Source organism: Agelaius tricolor, unplaced genomic scaffold, assembly GCF_023055355.1.
Source record: "Agelaius tricolor isolate 1412-34295 unplaced genomic scaffold, bAgeTri1.0.p SCAF_4, whole genome shotgun sequence".
Lineage (NCBI taxonomy): Eukaryota > Metazoa > Chordata > Aves > Passeriformes > Icteridae > Agelaius > Agelaius tricolor.
Genome location: NW_027269264.1, coordinates 30729463 through 30743947, shown reverse-complemented (window position 1 = coordinate 30743947; position 14485 = coordinate 30729463).

The following is a 14485-nucleotide window of genomic DNA, read 5'->3' as shown; positions in this document are numbered from 1 at the left end:
GTAAAAGCAGGTATCAATGTTGAAGGAATAGTAAAATAGATCAAAACATATAAAACAAAGAGTTAATATTACAAAATCAAGTAATTTATATATCTGACTAATAACTGAGTAAGAGCTATTCCCCACCCCCCCCAAACTTAACATTCAGGAAATAGTATTCCATAGAAAGCAAGTAAAAGACTAAATTTTACTTCAGTGGACTTAACAAAGTCTAAAACTATAGGTTTGCTCTATTAAGAGGAAAGGAACTATGGTAAATTTGTTGTGTCACAGGAAGCAGTTTCAGAAGGCACTTTTTCTTTGAAGTCAGTTAAATTCCTCCAACAAATTGAGACTAAATATATAAAGGTAAGCTGGAGGTTCACCTCCAAGCAAGACAAAATTTGCAAGCTGTATTCACAATGATATGTACTAGTCACAGATATTCCCCCAAAAAATGCTGGTATAATTGATTTAAGTGAATAAATTTAATTAATATTTGTCTCACTACTAGTGCAGCAACCAGTCTGTTTTGCATCTTTTGCTGGTAGTCATTGCATATTAGAAACAGCTATTAAAATCTGCTGTTTGTTAACCACTTCATTTGTTTCTTTACAGTGATCAGGCAGAGTATACAATCTGTCAGCTAATACCAACCAAACTGGCTTTTTCCCTGCAAGACAGATGGTTCTAATCTTCCTCAGTACAGGTATCATTTATCTTGTTCTGTTCCATTTGATGAGGAGAAACTAATAAGGACATAGAATTGTTACCAGAGAGCATTTATTTCCCAGAATTAAGCCCAGATCACCTAAGGGGCAAAACAATTTATGTAAGGCTTCAAGACAAATGCATTAGTGATGTCGTAAGCGCTACTAGTATCTTGTCAATAGAAAACAAATCTAGCTATTTCCCACCCCAAAGGGAAACAGATGGTAGTAATCTGGAAAGGCAAAACTTGCTTACATTTTACTTCACGAGAAAGAATGGGAACAATTGGTTTCATTTTACTAGAACTAAAAAAAAGTCCTTTTGACTAAATTTCACTGAAAACTTTGGGGAGGAAAAGGTTAGGGATTTTCCTGATCCTGAAGAAAATGACTCAGTGTCTGAGACATTAAGAGAAATTAAATTTTTCAGGTTTCATTATAGAGGTAGTTGATCTTTTACTAACAAAGATAAGGTGACAAATCTATAGATGGAAAAATGTCATCACAAAAAGTTTTATTAGGCTCAGGAAGAACTGCAGAAACCTGTGTCAGTACTTTCCTTTTTTATCAATGAAAGAGAAGAAGCATGAAGAAAATTTTCTTCTTCAGAAACTCACTGGCATTTTAACACTAGCCATGTTTCCTGCCAAGAGTCAAAACATAGTGCACATATGCATTTTAAGCACCATTTCATTTTAAGATCAACTGATAATAATTGATAGCGTTTTGACTGAGTAATGAGCTAATTGAATTTATTAAGGAAAAAAAATAACCAACCGAACCCCAAAATTGTATTTGTAAATATAATCCTCTTTAAATGAAAGAGATGTCATCTCCCCCCTGCCCTTACTCATACTTTCTCATACTCTCTTTTCCATTTATACTTATAGCTCATTACTCAAAAAGAATTCCAGAATAAAGGACCAGGACATGTGCCAGATATAAGTCCCTACCAAGAACAAACAATAGGCTTATGAGGTGCAGGGCCAGGAGTTGGACATGATGATCCTGATGGCTCCCTTTCCCTCAGCATATTTTATGATTCTATGAATTCCTCGTACCTGTTTAAGATGGAGTACCAAGACTGAGCCTACTACGTATCAAAAAGACTTTAATGTTTTTGTTTTTCAAAAGTTTTGGTTTTTCCTCATCTAATTTCCATTAACATTTTGCACTTGTCTTTAAGAATGTGGTCAGGTGTCTAGTTTCTCAAAAAAACTCTACTAATCTATCTTAATATTATCTATACATTCTTAGTATATTTTTAATTCTAAGGAATTTAAAACAAACTGAGGAGAGGACGTCAGAGTAGACCCATGAGCTGTCTGATAAATAAATCAGGTCTTCCTTATCTTTCACTCACAAAATTCTCAGTATCTGTAGTAAAGGAAGTCCAGCAAAGTGCTATGTGTAGAATCCATGATTCAGTTCAAATATCACAAAACCAATAACTTAAGGAAGTTACTTATTTGTACAGAAACATTATGTTCTTAAATATGCAGATACAATACAAAGTACTGCTTGTACTTTATCTCTGCTAAATGTGTAATCTCATTTTTCACTTGAAGAAATGCTTAAAATACTTCATTTGTCTCTTTTACTATATACATCCTGTCACATTTTACCATAGTAACTTCACTAGAAATTTCTTCAGAAGTAAGAACTTCAAAAACCACTAGAAATCTATGAAAAAGCAGACTATGCCTTACTGAACTAGAGGATGAGTTTCCCTAGCAATGTTTTATACTATCTGCCCACTTACTCCACAGTTTTAACTAACTGAGGAAGAAATGCCTTTTGTTTTTATTTCCTTTATTAATTTGCATCACTGCCAAAACTTCAAAAGAAGCTGTTAAAACAAAGTGGGGCGGGGGGATGGGTAAAAGTATCCACTGAGATACAGAACTATAGGGGATTTTCCATACCACCATCTGGTCCTAATTAAAATAGGATAATGTAGTTTTATCATGACTCAAAATAAACCTAGATGATGTTAGTGACCCCAAAAGAAAGAAAATATTTAAAAAACCAAGGAAAGATTTAAAAAAACCAAGGAAAGATTTAAAAAACCAGGGGAAAAAAGGAAAAAAGAAAAAAAAAAAAAAAAGAAGGAAATAAAAAGTACTACCACTGCATTGTCAAAACAAAGAAAAATAAGCCCTTACTTTTCTAGATTTACTTGGTCTTGTCTTTTTTTTAACCAAGAATATAGAATCTTTTCCATATCCACACAGGAGGATACAGGGAGCAATATAAACTCTCAAAGACTAACTGCTATGAAAGCAGATCAATGACTGTTTCCTGGCTATCCAATATTACCTGGAGAAAGGAATGCACTTTAGAGTCTGACATAATAAAATAGGGAGAGAGGAGGGACGGCAGCAGGCTGGGATTGAGACTATCCAGAGATTCATGCTGTAGACAGGTTATAATAAAACATTTTTATTATTGGAAAATACAAGATCTGTCAGAAGTATATTATTTTTCTAGCATGTTTATTTTCTTACAAGTTTAGTGTCTCCCATCAAAGATTAATTCAGGAGACTGTATTTGAGTCCTGAAAGCAATGATGCTTTTCCACTGAGAAGAATGTCTTTTTGTTTAGTAAGAAATCCTCCTGCTAGGAAGGAAAAAAAACCCCAAAAGTCTACCAAAAAAACCCTCCAAATCACTCCAACTGCAACTCCCAAAAACCAATAAAACAATGACATGCCATAAGCACTAACTAGTTTTATTTTGTTTCCAGCACTTTCAATGATTCTTGGCTCCTCCTGTATAACTTATTCTGAGCCTGAAAGACTGGCAGTGCTGACCTGCTGTCATCTCAAAGCAATACTTTTTTAATGTGTTTTGCTTAAATAATGGTTATAACCTTGTACTGAAATTTCTGATTTCAACTGACTTATGTATATGCTAATACTGGATATATAATTCTACATACAGTGTAGGAGAAATGTACCTGCTAACACAGCAATATATATTACAAAACTTCCGAAACACACAGGAGATTGAACAATTCTTTTCCAGGTAAATTATTCCCACAAACAAGATTTTTGCTTTGTTTTTGCACTCTGACAGGCAGGGCACATGGAGACTTTAATTCCCAATTCCCTTCTCCATCCCTTGTCATTATCACTTAACATACTTCTAAAGTCTGTCTGACAGCTGTCAGTTAAAAGTTAGACCAAGTCACATCGTGTTTCAACAGACTGCTGCTGTGCATGTGGTGCCCAGTACAAGTGCAGACATCAAGCAGTAACTGCTCATAATTCTCAGTCTGGGAAGAAAGAGAGGTAAGAAAATCCTCCCTCAAAGGATCTAAAAAATACAGTGAGCCACAGCCAGCTTCTGTGGGTGTTAGGGAATCATAAAATAACTTGGGTTCAACCTCACCAGTCTTAGAACAGCTATGTGATCAGACCAGGAGACCAGGCTGCTGAGGGCTTTCATCCTGCCAGGTCTTGAAAACCTCCAAAGATGGAAGCATCACTGAGCCTTTGCTCCACTGCTGGATTGGCCTTGCAGGGGAAAAGGTTTCTCCTTACACTCAGTCTGCACTGTTCCTCAAATCCTGTTTCAATGTATACCCATTACTTCTTGCACTTTCTGGCTATACTTTCTTGATTACTCACAGTTGGTGGGTGGCTGCCCTCAGATCCTGCTCCCCAGAAGGCATCTCATTTCAGGCTAAGTAAGCACAGTGCACTTGGCCTCCTTGCAAGAAGTGCTCCTGCCCTTGGCCATTTTGGTGGAGTGCTGCAAAAGCTGCTCTTTTTCACCTACATTATTCTTGCACTGGGGAAGAAGGGGGGCAAAAAGTGGATGCAGTATTTAAATGGATTTAACAAAGCACTGAACAGATGACAACAGAAAATTTTGTCAACCTACTGGCTTCACTATAGCTTAAAAAGCCCTCATTTGTCCTTTTGTCTCTCTCTTCTGTCAGGGTACACTGCTGACTTATGTCCTAGTTGCTGTCTTCCAGTGTCCCCTCATCTCTACAGAATTGCTCCCATTTTTCAGCTCTCAGTCTGTGTTGTGGCCAAGGACACTTAGCTGACACTTAAATCATGTCAGCTTTCCTGAACTCCTTTATCCTTCAAAGCTCCTATGGCATCTCGCCTACCAGTTTCCCAAGCAAGACAAAATCCTTTCTCCCAGTGTCCAGGATCTGCAACTCATCTTGCTACAATCAAGCCTGACTGTAATATTATAGGTCTCCTTCATTTGTAAATAAAAAATTCAGCTGTGCATGATGGCTCTTGGATGGCCCATCTAGTACATACACACCTGTATCAAGCAGTTATTACTCACATTTTGCAGGAATGTACCCAATTGTTTATGTCTTCCTATTTATGGCAGATTTTCAGCAGATACTCAGCAGATTTTAGGGAGACTACAGTCTCATGAGAATCAGTTAGTAATCCAGAGACTTTCTTCAGTTGTTTAAAAGAACAACTTGTTTCTTCATGTATTTTGTCATTCTGATTGATGACCTGCAGCATGCTCCCTCCATAGTGTCATGTTTTGTGGACTATCCTTTGACCTTAACTCACATGCTACACCTTCTCATCATGGGCATCACTACTACTTGTCTTTCCTTCCTGTCTTTCCTGAAGAGCTAGTACCTCTCTTTTAGAGATTTCAAGGTGCATGAACTGTCCTACCATATCTCAGTTATTCCCATGACGTTGCAGTACTGTGACCAGAGACAGCTCTTGTTCTTTGTACTTGTTTCTCAGGCTGTGTACATCTGTGCTTCAGCATGTACAGACTTCCTTTGTCCAGAACCATCAACACTGCAGAAAATCCCAGCGCACTGTCTCATAAAAGCTTCTGCCAGGACTAGATACATTCTAGGCTTCTTTATTTAATATCTGCTGCAACAGCAGAATGCTCCTATTGTGCTGCTGTAGTAGAAACACCTTTTTAGGATGGAAGAATGCGATTAATTTTTTGATTTGGAGAAAACACTGAGGTTTTTCATTTCCTGGCATTTGCATCAAACCCCAGGAATTCAAAACCAGAGTAAAGTGCTCTGCAACAGCTTAGAGAATTCTTTGTGCTCCATTTACTACCCTGTTTACTTCACTTCTCTAAGCAGGCCCTTATGCAACACAATTGTCTCTTCCATTCTCTGACTCTGAATCACTGCTTCTCTCCTCACTGCTTTTTTGTAAAGTTTTCCCAGAAATGCATCTAGGTGAAAACTTCAATGACTTGACAACGTCAAGAGATGCACTTAAACCCTAGGTCTGATTGTTATATATAAACATATTAAAGCAAATCAGTCTTTTCATCCATGCCTTTCCATCTATCATCTCATAATAGAGAAAAGAGTGATACAACAAAATTACAAAGTATTCCTTAATTCAGATCTCATTATTAATGATGAAGCTTATATGAGAAACAGTAAAAAAGGTCAGTCAATAAAGGATTCAGTGTATCACCAATTATTTGTGGAGTTCCAATGAAAAAAATTCTTCTAATTAAGTAATAGAACTTATTCACTGAGATATACCTGAAAACAGTCATGAAGGATTTTAAATGCTACTAGGACTTAATTTTTTTAGTTGTATGGACTAGAAAACACTGCTTATTATGCAGTACTATTCCTATACACATCAAGATATCTTCATCTTCTTATAATACCACTGGGAAAAATAAACAAAAACCCTGTTATTAAAACAAAGTCTCAGCTTTCTCCTCTGTAGGGTTACCTTTCAAGTTGTGCAGACATGCTATATACAGGAAAACTGGGATATTAATCAGTTTCCCCTGAGTAGTGCTTCCCAAGGAAAGAAAAAAAAAGCAACTTTTTAGAGCCAAAAGCAGTATAAAAATAACAGCAGGACATAAACTAAAATCTAACTGGCAGAGTGGAGTGGGGTGTCACAGGAGGTAATGGCATAGTACTGACTTGGTGGGGTTCTGTTCAAAACTAAAGAGAGAATTTTTGATTCCTCTCTATGCATTAGGAAATCTGGCTAAAATTTGGCAGGAGGACTTAGGCTTTTCTATGTGAGGCTCCTAAATCAAAAGCCTTTTGAATTGTGCTTAGAATGTCTTTTACACATCACTGCAAAAATACTACTCTGAGGTGCAAAGTTAGTAAGCTCTGCTTTATGCAATCCTAGAATCAAATTATTTGGCAGGTAATTAAAATTTAAATCTGTACTGTGATCTTCTACCATGATTTTGCTTCTTATCATTCTAAATAACACTACACAGAGTATACAAGATTGTTTTTGTATTTTTAATATTATTTGAAGGCAATACACTTGTATTATGCATTTAACCAAACTTAAGTCTCTCTCATCACAATAAAGTCTTTAGGAAGTATCTTCAATATATCTTCACAGTATGTGAAGTCAGACAATTTCTTATTTAAAAGCAACCTGTCAGGCTTCTTGACACCTAGTTTTAGCCAGTAAGGTCACCATCTAGAAATATTAATAAGAAATATTTAAAGTGTTCTGATCCATATTGAGGAAAGCATAATTGGCCACAAACATTTCTGCATTCTTACTTGCCACTTTCAGATACGCATCTTTTTCCAGGCTGCCTTGTACATTTTAAAATGGCTTTCTTAATAAATAGTTATTGCAATAGCTTTCTTAAGGTATACATTTGGGCTATTAAAAAAAGACAAGGAATAAAAGAAAACTAGAACAGAAAGTACAGAACTAAAACTAAAAAAATATTTGCAACTCCCAATTTAATTGTGTTAAGAGGACACATAGAACTCATTAAAAAAATAAAAATCTGCTAAAACTGCTCTGTGGCCTGGAGCAGAGACCTGCTCTAGCCTATTCAGCCTCACTAAAAGCACTCTGCAAGGCCATATACTAGTCTTGAGCTGTAGATCTGAGATAGTAAAGTGTTTGAAAATAATTTTGCAAGCTACACTTTAAGGAGCAGGCTTGTGATAAAAACGAAGCCTCAACAAACTTCTACCACAAACAGTCTCCACTTGACACAGACTGGTATTTCATTCTGGAGCCACACAAAGACAATACAAACAACTGGCAAGTCCTTCAACATCAAGGCAAAGAGTTGAGGTTTTATTATTCTTCCAAAAAGCATTAAGATACAATTTACAAGGCCACAATCCCTCCTTTTCAGAGTTATCCCAAGAAAGGCATAAAGAAAAAAAACATGCACAACATCTTTTAATATTGTCTTATGCTAAAATAGTCAAGCTGGTTTGGCTGTCCAGCACATACCAGAATGACTAAAACTGACTGAGCTTTAGCATGCACCACAGTTGGTGATGTGGAGAAATCTTTATCAACTTTTATCATGTTATTGTCTTCTTATTTTTGCAACTGTCTCTTTCAAATCTACAATCTTCCACATGAAATAAGTCAATCACTAAACAGCTTTGCATTTTCTCTCTCTTCAGAGGAGAGCATACACCTATTTGGGATTGTTTTCTTAAAAAAAAAAAAAAAGTGTTCTGTCACAGAAATTAATAGCACAAAAATCTCTGACTCTCTCACCAATACCTACTGTGTTTCATTCCAGGTCTACCCAAAGAGTAACTAGCTAATTTCTGTGCACTGTCACAACATACTGATAGTAGGCAAGCATTCTAGGTGAAACAATTTTGATGACTTGTTGATCCACATCAATTAGCTTGGAGTGACAATTTTACCCTATTTCTTTAACATCTTAATCATGGGATTCTTTAAGAACGTTCAGAAGCTATGAAAAGCTCTGAGAAGTTCGGATCCCACATGTTGTTTTGGGGTCGATTTACATTTAAAACAAATCACTATTTTTGAATATCTTATACAAGAACATATTGTATAAGTACATCATATTGCTTCAAGTGTAAGCTTCTATTTTATTAATAAATATGATGGTTTTCAGAGAAAGATGGGTGAACTGATAGCATCCAAGTCCCAGTATTTCACCGTAAGAATATATATCAATGCTTTAACTTAAGCTGTTTCATTCTGGTCCTAGCATGACCTAACTTCTCCAAGCATTTCTAGTCACAATTTTGTCTAAAGCACATATATCAGGTTATATAATTTTCTACAAATAGCTTGAAAGTCTAGCAGTAAACTCCACATCACAGATTTTAGTCACATATGGAAAAGACAAATGGCAGTCTTCCCTCTTCCCTACACTCTCACCAAGTTTGAAGCAGGGCTACATTCTTCCATCCCCTAATCACATGGAATTTAGCTCTCTTCCTGGCCCCCACTGAATCTTTTACACCCGATTCAGCTGTACACTTCATATATTTTCAAAAGATGGGGCTTTTCCTAACATGGCAGGTGTGTCTGCAAACACAGTAGGAATCACAGATTATCAGGTGTTTGCAGTGCTAGAAAGAAATATACTATTCTCAGTGTAACTATTGTCAAAAAGAAGAAATACAGTGAAGGGGAAGTTCCTGAAGAACAACTTTCAAAAATTTTGGACATTTATATATAATTTTGAAAGGGAATTTTTGTAACTGCTTTCAAAGTTTGTTTTTTATAAGTGCCTGAGCGTTTGAGCTAGAACTAGCTAAGGCAAAGACTGGCATTCAAACTCTGCAGCTACCTCTACAAATGTTAGCTTGAATTCAAGCTCTTTCCTCAATTTTATTTACCCAACAGAGAAGCAGTTTGTGAAGCAAGCTTCCACTGTAATTTCACTATCAATCTGTCAAACTGAAAATCTTCCTGTTATTTGGATTTCCAAAAACCTTGGGGGTAGGAGGAGCACCTCACTGCAGGAGGGGGGAAAAATTGTACACAAAACTTGTGTTTGCATCTAAGAAACATGTAACACAGCACAGATAGAAAATGATGTCTACAAGTCATGCAAAAGGTTGCTCTTCTTTGAACACTTAAGACTTATCCACTCTTTTATTATATAATCTTTCCTTATGCTATGTTTCTTCTTCTTAGGTCACATTCGGAGTTAACGTGTGATCCTACAAAACCTACTACTGCACACTGCTTTATAAACTAGAATATGCCATCTACTGGCAATTTAGTAAACTGGAAGTTCATCCATCACTATAAACATTCTAAAAATTTTACCTGTGTTCAATTTAAATGCATAACTAAAGGAATGGACTCCAGCTAAATCCTTCAGATTGCATTCCAGCACTTGGCATATAAATATTATGAGTAAGTTACAAGATATTTAACAATAAATCAGAAAGCTAGTGCGATACTGTAGGTCTGTTCAGCACAACTTTCTGAGCCCTAATCAAACTGGTTTTCCTTTTTCTTTGCTGATATTTTCTTATTTTATGAGAGGGAATAAAACATCCCCATGCCCTATTCTGAGTTTCTAGAAAAATTCAGCTGCAGCAACCTGATTGAACTTAAAGAAAGAACTGTTTAAAAGATTTTTTTAATGGTGGGAGAGTTGAAACATATTTAACTCATATCTTTTAAGAGTATAAGATCCATGTTTTAGCAACTCCATTATAACAGATTCACTTTAACATATATATGTTTCTTAACACTCCAGTGTTACAATGCAGTAACACAGCTCAACTTCAACATAAATGTACTTTTCAAAGTAGGTTTCCAAAACTATTTTTAGGGTCTAGCTACTTTAATGATAGCTTCCACTTCTACAACTTGTTAAGACAGACTCTTGAGGAAGTCTTTTGACACAGAGAACAGGTGCTTTACACACCTGAACCTGCTGCACCAGGTAACCACACAGGAACTGGCGGAGCCCCTTTAACCCTGGGAGGACAGCGAAGTTCAGCAGGTGAAGCTGCCAGTCCAGCCGTGGCCAGGCAGTGAGCCGCGGGAGAGCCTCCCCCGCACTCTGGTACCCGCAGCCGCATAAGCTCCTGCTGCCTTTTCAGGCTTTCAGGTTCATGGCCTTCGAGGAGACGAACCCCATCGCACCCTGCAGCGCAGAAAACACGAAACAGGGGGTGCCGGCGAGCCAGGAGAACCGGGTGAGGATGAGGAGAGCCGCCCCCGGGAGGAGCCTGTCCTGGGTCCCGCCACTCTTCCGCTATAGAAACTATCTCAAGAAATTTGAAGAAACCCATCCCAATAGACACACAGGCCCTGGTAGGTTTACCACTCGGGGGTGATACATCTAGGCAATACATGTAAATCAACAAGGAAAATAATTAAAAATGCCTTTGTTGCTTAACGCTTTTTATCTTGCTCTGCCTTTCATCATGTGTCAGAATGTTTTCATGACATCATCATCCGTAATTACAGGCTGGCTTTGAAATCCAAAGAAACTAAATTTTCATACTTTTCATACTTAAATTTCTGACTCAGTATTTTTAACTAAATTTTCATACTTAAAAATACTGAGTCAGAAATTATGTTCTGTCAGTTGGCCTTTAAAACAGTGATACAAATAAGTGCTAGAATTACAAAATCACAGAATATTCTGAGTTGGAAGAGACCCACAAGGATCATCAAGTCTGACTCTTAAATAAATGGCCCATATGGGGATCAAATCTACAGCCCTGATAATATTAACAGCATGCTCTAATATCCAGAATTCTTTTGGCACTAAAGAGTATCTCATTCAGTTTTCCAACTTGAGTCTGTGAGGATACACAGCACTTTGAACACCACCTCACAGTGCAATTTGACATCTTGTCTTACTGCAAGAATTAATATTTTTCCAGAAACAGTCTACTCATTCAATTTGCTGATATCTTGATCTGCAAATGCTGTTTTTGACAATACTTATTTTCTAAATTTGGGCATTTTCCAAATAGTTTTCTTTAAAAAAATACTAAGAAGACAGCTGTCTTCCCATTTTTCCTCTTTTTTTTTTTTTTTTTTTTTTTTTTTTTTACTGGTAGAGCAAAAATGAGAAAAAAGTAAGGAAAAAATATTTTAATATTTTTCTCTTGTGGAAACTTGCTTAGCATTTTTACTTGAAGTAAAAACTTGAAGTAAAGAACTTCCAAGAACTTGAATTATTGTAGTGATATTTTGAAAATGTCTGTGACTTTTTGAAGTATTCAACAAGTATTTAATTTCTCCCCTGGATCTCTGATGCAGCAGAGAACCAGGGGAGAAATTTATTGGTATACTCCAGCTCCACGCAAGATGGCACTATTGCACTGGCAGCCACTGACAGGTATTTAACGAGACTTCATCAGAGAGACTTGTGACTGATAAATTTGTGAGACTATAACATTCTTTCAAAGCAGGTTACCAAAGATACCATCCATCTTCACCCACTGAGCCCCTTGCAACCAAGCAAACCATTTTGGTCTGTCCAAATCTTTCCTTGAGGAGAAAGGAGTTTCAGAGTGCACTAGACCTCTGTAGTGCAGCCCTGGCAAACCTCTGTGTTACAGAGATCTGCTTTCTATGGAGGGGTTAGCACGATGGGGCAGCAGATTTCAATAATACTGGAACAGATACGGGAGAGGTGGAGGAGCAGAACTGTGACTTTTTGCTAGAAAAACAGTACAGGTTTCTGAAGAAAGGATCTAGGACTTAAGAAGTAGCATGGAGAATGGAGACTAGTTTCCATAGGGCATAAGAAACCACTGTGATTCTTGCCTGTGGAAGGGAGACTGCTTTGAGCTACATCAGACTTCAGACACTGGCAGGAGCCCACTTGCAGCAGGGGCTGCAGCTCTTACCTCTCTTGGTTGGTACCACTTGTGGCTTGAATTATAGGATTTCACTGATATTGTAAATATTTATGGCACCACACTGGGGGATATAGCCTCTCCTGTTCTAATTCCCAGTCTGTCAGGTCATGGTATGGAGAGGAAAAAATCAGACAGCATCATATATTGCACGGTGCTGTTAGATTGTCAGCATTTCTGAAGGTAGGCAGTATTTCTCTAGTCCAGAAAGCAACAGGTATTGCTGCCATTACAAAAGACCCATGCAAAGTCATAAAGACATTTTTAAAAAAAGTAACATTTAAAGTAACACAAATCTGGTATCCATTAGACAGGCAGTCATGTCTCCCTTGTTCTTGTCATATTGTTTAAAATAATATTTAAATTATAAGGCATATTTTCTCCACAAACAGCTGGTCCAAAAATGATTGAACCTTGGAAATGCTGACTGTGATACCTAATTAAAAAAAAAAAAAAAGAGTCAAGTAAAAAATGAAATAGTTGTAATTTGAGCTGACACAGATTTTTATTAGGTAATTTATTTGTGATTTTTACATTATGAGGAAGAAAGAGGAACACAGAATTAGAACTAGAAGAAATATTTGAAAGAAAGCAAGTGTTCTTCCTCTTATCTTTATATGTAATGCACTTGGATGCATCAGTTTGAATTCTACCATAATGACTTGAATGTTAAACAATTCATTATTCTCTTCAATTATATAATCCAGATTGAGAAGGAAACATATTATGCTAGAGATAGCTTGTAGAACTAGTATCTGGAAAGTAGGCTGTATCTGTATCAGTCTGCCTGACTGATTTAATTGAAATTGAAAGATTATCTACAAAATTGAATTCCAAAATTTATCAGTCAAAACAGCTAGTTTGAAAGAAACTGAAGAAATAAATTGAAGACCAATGTCCTGAATTTGTACTGTTTAGCAAGCCAATTTCCTTGTTTTACAGTATATTTACTTAAGTATGCCAGAAGTGTACTGACTGTAAACATAGATGACCAGAAAACATTTTAACCCCATAATAACTAATTATTTAACTTGTAAGAGTAACTTTTCTTTTTACATTTTAGGAATGAATGTTCAGCAAAACAATCCAGACTTCTAATATTTTACATTAATGAAGAAAGATGATTGCAACCTTGTAGATTTTTACCTATTTTTTTGTTTTACTATTTGACTTTTGAAAATAGGAACTGTGTGAAGGAAAATCCTAGCAGCTACACAGAGCAAAGATAAGCCTGTAGCTTTGACACAGCATTTTTTGTTTGTTGTAGGGGAAGTCCCTATGTTATCTGGTCTTAGTTAACTTAAAGCATTTATCATAAACTAGAAGCTTCCACTTCAATCTGGGAATGTTTTTGCAGTCATTTTTTGTTCTTACTGGAAAGAAACGTCATAGCTTGGCTTACGATTATTTTGTCTGGTCTTGTGACTCTTTTGTAACTCACGTACACCACATAGTTGTGTAAGTAAATTTGCCATTTACAAATGTCATGTTTATTGCTAAACAATTTGAAGCTTCTTAAAATGAGAGCTTCCTCTAAGTCATCTGTTTGGGCTCCTACCTGCCTTGAGACCTTTGTGCTTCTCTGTGCTTGTGGAGATATGTCTCTGTTGGGCTGATATCCTATGGGAAGGGCCTGGAAGCAGCAGCGACAGCAGTCTGTCTGTCTGTGTGAGGGGTGTGCAGAGGAGTGTGAGGGGTGTGCAGAGGAGTTTTTATTGCATAACCTAATATCAACAGTCTTCTTTCTGAGGGACTCATGTTATATGTTTTTGGAAGATTTGAACATAATTAAACCGATTGCTGTTAAAAACCTCCACATCAATGTGCTGTATCAACAGAAAACCTGATGGCTTCCCGGTAGGGATTCCTGTGGTTTCTCAAACACCTGCTGGCTTATGGCCCACAAAACCATTAACTTCATACTGCAGGTGGCAGTACCTGATGCTTAGGGTATAGAGAGCACAGAGGTTTGGGTGTCCTTCCCCTCTTTCAGTACACATCTCTTAGGCGTCTATGCTACCGTGTATCACAATTTTGTATTTGATTTATATTTTACCCTGTAAATACACTCATTAGTAAAACACTCTCATAACCACTCTTTGGTTCTTTGGTAATGTCCTGAGTAATATTCTTATTTCAGGTTGCTTTCTCGCAGAAAAGTTATGGCTGATCTTGTTATGTTTCATAA